Source organism: Tachyglossus aculeatus, chromosome 8 (genome assembly GCF_015852505.1).
Source record: "Tachyglossus aculeatus isolate mTacAcu1 chromosome 8, mTacAcu1.pri, whole genome shotgun sequence".
Classification (NCBI taxonomy): Eukaryota; Metazoa; Chordata; class Mammalia; order Monotremata; family Tachyglossidae; genus Tachyglossus; species Tachyglossus aculeatus.
In genome coordinates this window covers 15,679,842-15,690,859 of record NC_052073.1, presented here as the reverse complement: position 1 = coordinate 15,690,859, position 11,018 = coordinate 15,679,842, and the positions used below count along the sequence as shown (strand labels likewise).

The 11,018-nt window shown below is 48.5% G+C and overlaps 1 protein-coding gene and 1 non-coding gene across 2 annotated transcripts in view; one reads left to right on the top strand and one right to left on the bottom strand.

The window, feature by feature from the left end:
- The first annotated feature begins 527 nt into the window (after nt 1–527).
- APCDD1L (APC down-regulated 1 like) overlaps nt 528–11,018 on the top strand; it is a 35,272-nt gene continuing 24,781 nt past the window's right edge. The window contains exon 1 of the mRNA XM_038749890.1: nt 528–704. The gene's annotated coding sequence lies outside the window, so the exon portion shown is untranslated. The remainder of the gene's footprint in view (nt 705–11,018) is intronic.
- LOC119931880 lies at nt 1,761–1,871 on the bottom strand. Its single transcript, XR_005452185.1, has one exon. It is a non-coding gene; the product is annotated as a U6 spliceosomal RNA (small nuclear RNA).

Genomic DNA, 11,018 nt, shown 5'->3' with positions numbered 1-11,018 from the left:
ATGAACGGGGAATGGGGAGAAGGGAGTGTGTTGGGTAGGGTGGGGATGTGAAAGGAAGACTGAGGAACGGGGGGGGAAGGGGTGTGTTTGTGTGTGTGTGTATGTGTTAGGATACGGTAGGGGTGCAAAAGGATGAATGGGGGAGATGTGTGCGCGCGCGCGCTGCGCAGCTGCCTTCGCGTTGGAGGCGGAGGAGTCTCCACCTCTTGTAGCCATTTGAACCTATGACTGCCAAGATCCATTTACAACTGACTTGTCACCGGGCCGGGCCCGGTGGGGACACTCACCCTCGCTGCAGAGGCGTCGGTCGGCGGGGCCGGCGGGGGCCAGCGGGGGCCAGCGGGGGCCAGCGGGGGCCAGCGGGCTGACGGCTCCGAGCGGCGCCCGCCCGCCCGGACAGGTCCCGCCCGGAGGGAGGGAGGGAGGGAGGCAGGGACAGGTCCCGCCCGGAGGGAGGGACGGGGACGGGGCCCGGCCCGGCTCCTTCCTCCGCCCTCGGGCTGCCGAAGCCGGGGTCGCTCGGCCCGTCTTTCCGCGGCCCCGGCGGGCGGGAGGCCGGAGGGAGTGGGGAGCGTGGCCGGGGGCCTCCGCACTCGCCCCGCGGGCCACAGCTGTCCCCGGGCGGGCGACCGGTTGCCGTCGTGGCGAGCAGGGGAACCCCGAGGCCATGGGCTGGCGCTGCTGGTGGATCGTGGCCCTAGGAGGTAGGTGGCATCGGGGCGAGCCAAGGAGGGCCCAAGGCTGGCAGGGGGGAGGCCAAGCGCGGAGACTCTATTTATTACTCTATTTATTTATTTATTTTACTTGTACATTTCTATCCTATTTATTTTCTTTTGTTGGTATGTTTGGTTCTGTTCTCCGTCTCCCCCTTTTAGACTGTGAGCCCACTGTTGGGTAGGGACTGTCTCTATGTGTTGCCAATTTGTACTTCCCAAGCGCTTAGTACAGTGCTCTGCACGTAGTAAGCGCTCAATCAATACGATTGATTGATTGACTCGGGGGCCTCCTGAGCCCACTGTTGGGTAGGGACTGTCTCTGTATCATCATCGTCAATCGTATTGATTGAGCGCTCACTGTGTGCGGAGCACTGTACTAAGTACGAGTTGGCAACATCTAGAGACAGTCCCTACCCAACAGTGGGCTCACAGTCTAAAAGGGAGGGGGACGGAGAACAAAACCAAACCTACTAACAAAATAAAATAAATAGAATAGATATGTACAAGTAAAATAAATAAATAGAGCAATAAATATGTACATACATATATCGTACCTCTCTCCATCCCCCCATCTTACCTCCTTCCCTTCCCCACAGCACCTGTATATATGTTTGTACATATTTTTTACTCTATTTATTTATTTATTTTATTTGTACATATCTATTCTATTTATTTTATTTTGTTAGTAGGTTTGGTTTTGTTCTCTGTCTCCCCCTTTTAGACTGTGAGCCCGCTGTTGGGTAGGGACTGTCTCTAGATGTTGCCAACTTGTACTTCCCAAGCGCTTAGTCCAGTGCTCTGCACACAGTAAACGCTCAATAAATACGATTGATGATGATGATATACAGGTGCTGTGGGGGGACGAGGGGGAGAGGAAGGAAGGGGCTGAGTGTGGGAAGGCCTCCCGGAGGAGGTGAGCTCTCAGCAGGGCCTTGAAGGGAGGAAGAGAGCGAGCTGGGCGGGTGGGCAGAGGGATTGGGGGCATTCCAGGCCCGGGGGATGACGTGGGCCGGGGGTCCATGGCGGGACAGGCGAGAACGAGGTAAAAATGTGGAACGCTTCACGAATTTGCGTGTCATCCTTGCCCAGGGGCCGTGCTGATCTTCTCTGTGTCGTTCCAATTTTAGTATATGTGCTGCTCTATATGTTGCCAACTTGTACTTCCCAAGCGCTCAGTACAGTGCTCTGCACACCGCAAGCGCTCAATAAATAGGATTGATGATGATGGAGGCGGAGGGAGGGGGGAATCTTCCTTGCCCCATTCGGGCTCGGCCTTTCGGGGGGAACGGGGGCGTCCACTCTGCAACCCAGGTTGGCAACAGGGAAGAGCCGGGGATGCAGAGGAACACTTGGCCCCGGGGAAACGCAGTCGCAAGGGGGATGCGGGGCAGCACGGACTGCGGGGGAAACTTGCCAACTTGTACTTCCCAAGCGCTTAGTACAGTGCTCTGTACACAGTAAGCGCGCAATAAATGCGATTGATTGATTGATTGATTGATTGAAACAGAGCTGCACTTGACCCCGGAGAAACAGAGTCGCAAGGGGGCCGGGGGATGCAGGGCAGCACGGAGTGCGGGGAAGACTTGCCAACTTGGACTTCCCAAGCGCTTAGTTCAGTGCTCTGTACACAGTAAGCGCTCAATAAATACGATTGATTGATGATTGATTGATTGAAACAGAGCTGCACTTGGCCCCGGAGAAACAGAGTCGCAAGGGGCTCGGGGGATGCAGGGCAGCACGGAGGGCGGGGGAGACTTGCCAGCTTGTACTTCCCAAACGCTTAGTTCAGTGCTCTGTACACAGTAAGCGCTCAATAAATACGATTGATTGATGATTGATTGATTGAAACAGAGCTGCACTTGGCCCCGGAGAAACAGAGTCGCAAGGGGCCCGGGGGATGCAGGGCAGCACGGAGGGCGGGGGAGACTTGCCAGCTTGTACTTCCCAAGCGCTTAGTCCAGTGCTCCGCACACAGTAAACGCTCAATAAATGCGATTGATTGATTGATTGATTGATTGATTGAAACAGAGCTGCACTTGGCCCCGGAGAAGCAGAGTCGCAAGGGGTGCGGGGGATGCAGAGCAGCACGGACGGCGGGGGAAACTTGCCAACTTGGACTTCCCAAGCGCTTAGTACTGTGCTCTGCACACACTAAGCGCTCAATAAATACGATTGATTGATTGCAACAGAGCTGCACTTGGCCCCGGAGAAACAGAGTCGCAAGGGGTCCGGGGGATGCAGGGCAGCACGGAGGGCGGGGGAAACTTGCCAACTTGGACTTCCCAAGCGCTTAGTCCAGTGCTCCGCACATAGTAAGTGCGCAATAAATGCGATTGATGATTGATTGATTGAAACAGAGCAGCACTTGGCCCCGGAGAAACCGAGTCGCAGGGGGCCCGGGGGAAGAAGGGTAGCGATGGGTCCGGAGGAAGCAGAGCCGCCCGGGGGCCCGGGGAAGCAGAGCTGTGCAGGGCTCGGGACACTTTGAGGGAAGCGTGGCAGCGCCCGTCGCCCCGGGGAACCAGAGGAGCGCTGGGTCCGGGGGAAGCGGAGCAGTACAGGGCTCGGGGGACTTGGAGGGAAGCATAATAATAATAATGGCATTTGGTAAGCGCTTACTATGTGCAAAGCACTGTTCCCGTCTGGACTACTGCATCAGCCTTCTCTCTGATCACCCGTCCTCGTGTCTCTCTCCACTTCAATCCCTACTTCATGCTGCTGCCCGGATTATCTTTGTCCAGAAACGCTCTGGGCATGTTACTCCCCTCCTCAAAAATCTCCAGTGGCTACCAATCTGCGCATCAGGCAGAAACTTCTCACCGTGGGCTTCAAGGCTGTCCATCCCCTCGCCCCCTCCTACCTCACCTCCCTTCTCTCCTTCTACTGCCCAGCCCGCACCCTCCGCTCCTCTGCTGCTAATCTCATCGTCCCTCGTTCTCGCCTGTCCCGCCATGGACCCCCGGCCCACGTCCTCCCCCGGGCCTGGAATGCCCTCCCTCTGCCCATCCGCCCAGCTCGCTCTCTTCCTCCCCTCAAGGCCCTACTGAGAGCTCACCTCCTCCAGGAGGCCTCCCCAGACTGAGCCCCTTCCTTCCTCTCCCCCTCGTCCCCCTCTCGCCATCACCCCCATCTTACCTCCTTCCCTTCCCCACAGCACCTGTATATATGTACATATGTCTGTACATATTTATTACTCTATTTATTTTACTTGTACATATCTATTCTATTTATTTTAGTTTGTTAGTACGTTTGGTTTTGTTCTCCGTCTCCCCCTTCTAGACTGTGAGCCCGCTGTTGGGAAGGGACTGTCTCTAGATGTTGCCAACTTGTACTTCCCAAGCGCTTAGTACAGTGCTCTGCACACAGTAAGCGCTCAATAAATACGATTGATTGATTGATTAAGCCCTCCCTCTGCCCATCCGCCCAGCCCGCTCTTTTCCTCCCTTCAAGGCCCTACTGAGAGCTCACCTCCTCCAGGAGGCCTTCCCACACTGAGCCCCTTCCTTCCTCTCCCCCTCGTCCCCCTCTCTCCATCCCCCCCATCTTACCTCCTTCCCTTCCCCACAGCACCTGGATATATGTATATATGTCTGTACGTATTTATTACTCTATTTATTTTACTTGTACATATCTATTTTATTTTGTTAGTGTGTTTGGTTTTGTTCTCTGTCTCCCCCTTTTAGACTGTGGGCCCGCTGTTGGGTAGGGACTGTCTCTCTATGTTGCCCATTTGGACTTCCGAAGCGCTTAGTACAGTGCTCTGCACATAGTAAGCGCTCAATAAATACGATTGATGATGATGTTGTCAGCTCCCGTGGCGGCCGCTGGCAGGTGAAACCGTCCTGGCGCTTTTTCTCGGCCGAGCCTCTTGCTTCCCCATCTTTGTCCTCGCCTCCTCTGCCTTTCCTCTCCCTCCCTCCCTCCTTGGGCTGGAGGCTGCGGCGGAGGGAAGCACCTGCCGCCTAGGTGGGCGGGCGCGTTCCCGAGAGGCGGGCGCGCTCCCGGCGCTGGGCCGCGCGCGCTCCCGCGGGACCCGAAGCGGCGTCTAGACCATTCACTCGTATTTACTGAGCGCCCACTGGGTGCAGAGCACTGTACTGCGCGCTTAGGACCACTTCGCCCCAATCAATCAATCAATCGTATTTATTGAGCGCTTACTGTGTGCAGAGCATTAAGCGCTTGGGAAGTACAAGTTGGCAACATAGAGAGACAGTCGCTACCCAACAGTGGGCTCACAGTCTTGGAAGCGCTTAGTACAGTGCTCTGCACATAGTAAGCACTCAATAAATACGATTGATTGATTGATTGAAAGCCCGGGATCCCGGGGATCAGCCAGCGCCGGGACCGGGACCTACTGAGAGCTCACCTCCTCCAGGAGGCCTTCCCAGACTGAGCCCCCTCCTTCCTCTCCCCCTCACCCCCCCATCTTACCTCCTTCCCTTCCCCACAGCACCTGCATATATGTATATATGTTTGTACATATTTATTACCCTATTTATTTTACTTGTACAAATGTATTCTATTTATTTTATTTTGTTAATATGTTTGGTTTTGTTCTCTGTCTCCCCCTTCTAGACTGTGAGCCCACTGTTGGGTAGGGACTGTCTCTATATGTTGCCAACTTGGACTTCCCAAGCGCTTAGTACAGTGCTCTGCACACAGTAAGCGCTCAATAAATACGATTGATTGATTGATTGAGACTGAGAGGGGCAGGGGAGCCCCCGGTGCCTGCCTTCCCCGGTGCCCCTTTTAGACTGTGAGCCCACTATTGGGTAGGGACCGTCTCTATATGTTGCCAACTTGTACTTCCCAAGCGCTTAGTCCAGTGCTCTGCACACAGTAAGCGCTCAGTAAATACGATTGATTGATTGATTCCACCGGGTCATCTCCGCTCTCCGGCAAACCCCGCGTAGAGGTCAAACGCCAGCGCCTTCGGTTAATTCATTCAGTCGTATTTATTGAACGCTTACTGTGTGCAGAGCACTGTATTAAGCGCTTGGGAAGGACAAGTCGGCAACATATAGAGACAGTCCCTACCCAACAACGGGCTCACAGTCTCCGTGCCTCAGTTACTTCATCTGTAAAACTGGGGATGAAGACTGTGAGCCCCACGTGGGACAACCTGATCACCTTGTATCCCCCCAGCGCTTAGAACAGTGCTTTGCACATAGTAAGCGCTTAACAAATGCCATTATTATTATTATTATTATAGGGGCAGGGGGTGGTATGCGGGCAGCTGGCTGCCTTGTACACCGTTTTCCTCCAAGGAACACAAAGGTTGCGTACGCACGCAGCTGTGTGACTTTGGGCAAGTCACTTAACTTCTCTGGGCCTCAGTTACCTCATCTGTAAAATGAGGATTAAGACTGTGAGCCCCCCGTGGGACAACCTGATTACCTTGTAACCTCCCCAGCGCTTAGAACAGTGCTTTGCACATAGTAAGTGCTTAATAAATGCCATCATCATTATTATTATTATTATTATAGGGGTGGGGGGTGGTATGCGGTCGGCTGGCTGCGTTGTACACCGTTTTCCTCCAAGGAGCACAAAGGTTGCGTACGCACGCGGCGGTGTGACTTTGGGCAAGTGACTTAACTTCTCTGGGCCTCAGTTACCTCATCTGTAAAATGAGGATTAAGACTGTGAGCCCCCCGTGGGACAACCTGATTACCTTGTAACCTCCCCAGTGCTTAGAACAGTGCTTTGCACATAGTAAGCACTTAAGAAATGCCATCATTATTACTATTATTATTATTATGACGGTACATGTTATCGCAAGTGACAGTAGAAGCGTGTGAGGGAGCGGGTGCGGGTTCCTTGCTGCTCTGGTCATCATCATCATCAATCGTATTTATTGAGCGCTTACTATGTGCAGAGCACTGTACTAAGCGCTTGGGAAGTACAAATTGGCAACATACAGAGACAGTCCCTACCCAACAGTGGGCCCACAGTCTAAATGGGGGAGACAGAGAACAAAACCAAACATACTAACAAAATAAAATAAATAGAATAGCTATGTACAAGTAAAATAAATAAATAGAGTAATAAATATGTACAAACATGGTCGAGGTTTCCCCAGATCCACTTCAACATAACTCCCAATTCAGTTTTGCCAGGAAACCCTCTAGGAATCGCAGACCACCGTGGAGCAGCCCATTCAGTCCCTACCCAAAATAGAAAGCGTGTCTCTCTGCCACCCTCTGTCCCTGCCTTTGTGTGGGTCTCTGATTCCATCTCTCTCTGTCCTCTCAACCTCTTTCTCTGTCGTTTCCCCCCCACCCATGTCTTAATATCCTCAGAATGCAATGCAATGTAGTGAAATTTTAATGTTAATGAGCATACATTTAACACCTTTAAAAAAAACCCAATAATAATAATAATAATAATGGTATTTGTTAAGCACTTACTGTGTGCAAAGTACTATTCTAAGAGCTGGGGAGGTTACAGGGTGATCAGGTTGTCCCACGGGGGCTCACAGTTTTAATCCCCACTTTGCAGATGAGGTAACTGAGGTACAGAGAATCAGTCAATTGTATTTATTGAGCGCTTACTGTGTGCAGAGCACTGTACTAAGTGCTTGGGAATGTGACAGAGAGAAACCTGGGATTTCCTCAGAGTCCACCTTGAAAAGATTTTTTACATGTTTTGTTTTGTTGTCTGTCTCCCCCTTCTACTGTGAGCCCTTTGTTGGGTAGGGACCATCTCTAGATGTTGCCAACTTGTGCTTCCCAAGCGCTTAGTACAGTGCTCTGCACACAGGAAGCGCTCAATAAATACGATTGATTGATTGAATTACAAGTTGGCAACATATAGAGACAGTCCCTATCCAAGAGTGGGCTCACAGTCTAGAAGGGGAGTTAAGTGAGCCCCTTTTAGTTTAGACTGTGAGCCCACTGTTGGGTAGGGACTGTCTCTATATGTTGCCAATTTGTGCTTCCCAAGCGCTTAGTACACTCCTCTGCACATAGTAAGCGCTCAATAAATACGATTGATTGATTGATTAAGGCCCAAAGTCACACAGCTGACATTGGCGGAGAAGGGATTTGAACCCATGACCTCTGCCTCCAAAGCCCGTGCTCTTTCCCACTGAGCCACGCTGCTTGGGGAGAAATATTCTTCCAGCAGTAGCTCAATCACTGTGTTCTTTCCCAAGACCTAATGCTTTTTTTAAACTTGTGAGTGATGTCAGGAGGTGGGAGAGTTGGAAGTAAGGTCAAGGATAGGGGTAATTTAACTGTTTGAAGCCCCATAGGGGAGGTAGGTGCATTCATCAAAATGTTGAAAACTCCAGGACGGGATGGGAGAGTTCAGAGGACTGACCTGCTTAATTGTTTGCCCTCCTCCAGTGCCTGAAGGGAGGGGAGTGGGGAGAGGGAGGAGAGGGTTAAGAGAGAGAAACTACAGGGAAACTCTGAAGCAGGGGGGAAAAAAGCCCATACTACTGAAAAGCAAAGGCTGTGTGTAACTTTGGGAAGGGGGAGTGGAAAGATGGGAAAAACAGCTAGTGGATGGCAGCTGTTTCCACCTAATTGGAATGGGACAGTAATGAGAAATGGGGACATATTACCTCCGTAAAACCTGCAGCTCTGGACACACTGATCCAGCCTATTGACTTTGGCAGTCCTTGAGCACCTCAACATGCCAATAAAATTATTGAAACTATAGCATCTCAGCTAGCTCTTTCAGAGTCTGTGCTTTCTCTATTTCAGTGACCTTTTGCCACAAGTCAGGCAGGAGGGAAGCCAAGATTAATTGAAAGTGGTGAAGCAGGGCTGTGAAATGACACCAGCCCCTGCACCCAGATTCTTCCCGTGTTGACATTCAGAAGGACAAATGAGGAAAATGCTGAATATTTCCTATCTGAACCTTTGTGTCGTCTTTGAAAGTCACTTTCCAAAGCTGGACACCATTTTCCACCTAAGGTATTTTCACCAGGGGTCTCATCTTTGGACGGTGGTTCTTTAACTTTATTGAAGGAAGCAGAACTATGCTAATCCTTCAGATATCTAAATAATTTAGGTTAAGTAGAGGCATGTCTGGTTTTTTATTCAATTACTGGGGACACTCTTGTGTTTTGCTCAAAAAAAATTAACAGTTTCAGATAAATTTCTTCCAAATCCTGAGGTTGGAGTTATTTTGTAATATTTTTTCAAGTATATCTGGAAATCAAAGAAGCATTGGAACCCTAAGAATAACAACAATGATTTGGTAGTTTCTAATTTAGATGTTGATTTCCACGTTTGTTCTATATCATCCTTATATATGAATGCTTTGTCTTCATAAATGACATGTGTTAAGGTTGTGGGGGAAAATGCAGTTACCCTCTTAAAGCAAAACTTCTTCCAAACTTTGTTCTGCCAGATGCATCTTGTTCTAGTTCTGGATTCCAGCTTTGGTTTTCTCCATAGCAATTTCTGGCTTTTGAAAATCTCCTTACTCAACAATTTATGCTTGAGGGGAAAGCATAGAAACCACAATATATTTTTTCACTTCTATTTTTTTTTCATTTCAGCCCTGTTTTTATCTATTGCCATATACTTTGTAACATGGCAAGGTTATCATTATAGAAAGAGTAAATAGAACAAAATCACAGGATCATGTATAAGGAATTAGTTGTTGATTTTTGGCTGGTTTTTGAAATAAAAAGCATAAAATCTCAGAAAAAAATTAACAAATGGATAAAATTAAATGTCAGTAGAGATCAGTAATCTTATTGGTAATTAAAAACAAAGTTTATCACCAACCTAGCCTTACTGTGGCCCCTCTAAGAAGCTTCCTCAGCAATCAAATCTTTGTAGAGAACTTCTGGACTTATCTTTTGCCCGAACCCATGATCTTCAAACTCAAAATAAGCACCTCGAGGCAAATATAGCTTTCTTGATTTTAAAACCATCTGGTATCCAAACCAGGTAGACACTACACATTAAAAAGATTTGTGTAATGTATTGTTGGAATTAAAGTCATGAAAGTTTTAGGCAGAAACTAAACAGGTCTGTGTTAAAATTTCCCAAGATGCAGTGGTTCTTTGAAGAAATAGTCTTTGAAACTAAAATCAGTGACCTAATTCAAAGAAAATAAGGCTATAAAATCATTTTGAATGAGTTTGGAGTGACTAAGCTTTTGTGGGGTAATGGACAAATTGAAGAAAAGAACTCAATTCTTAAATTAGGAACTGGTCTCCCGAATATTTGGCTAAGGGATAAAGAGTAATCTTTCTTCCAAAAAAAATCACTATAGAATATTTTTTGGCAAAGCATACAAGCCCTATGCATTTAAGATTTCCACCCGAAAGACCTTTGTCTGGGAAACTGCATATTATTCAACTAATCAGCCACAAAACCGGGAGACTTAGTTGACACCAACAAGATGGGAAATTTGTGCTTCTAGGAAATGTAGATACTAGAGCCATTGACGCTTGGACCCCAAAGTTAGAGTTGTATCAGGTGTGATAGTTCACAATCATTGAGAAACGAAACAAACTGAGTCTCTGATAATACAGTGGAAGTTCAGACTAGCGAGTGGATTGAAGAGCCTTTAATCCTGCCACCACAAAACTGTAAAGTGTTGAAGATGCCCATAAACAAGATTTACAAAAGTCAAATTGGATTAAATTATGCAGAACATGTCTGTTCGATATTCTGTTTTGAATGAATTAGTGCCTTTGCTCCTGCTTCATCTTTTCTTTAAAGGTCCTTTCTTCTGCTCGTTGAATGTTTATTTCCTTACTACAAAGTAAATGCATCTCATCTTGTTCTGCATCCTTTTCCTTCTAATCACTTTGTGGTCTGTGTGGTCCACTGTGGACAGCAAGGCCCAGGGAGAGTAAATTACAGAGAATCAGAGGGTGAGTTCTCTCTCTGTCAGTGCCATATCATTTGGGGTAGTGCAATGAATGACTCTGTTTCAGTCTCCCCCACCATAAGTGAGGATTAAAATCTCATCCACCTCCCACTCAAAGTACTGAGGGAACTTCAGCAATAATGAGAAGGAAGCATCGTGCAAATATAAAGTGCTCCAGAAGTGTTAACCACTGAATATGTGCCATTCTTAGTAAGAAAAAATAAAGTGCTTTTCTCCTCCAGCTGACTACTACCTACTCTGAGTACCAAAAAGTAATAAAAGTAGAGGGCTGCTTATGTGCAGGAGGATCACTTAACTCCTCGGTGCCTCAATTTCCTCCTCTGTAAATGGGGATGAAGTCCCTGTTCTCCCTCTTACTTAGACTGGGAGTCCTGTGTAGGAAAGTGACTTTGTCTGATCTGATTGTTTTTTATGTATCCCAGTACTAGTACAGTGCTTCGC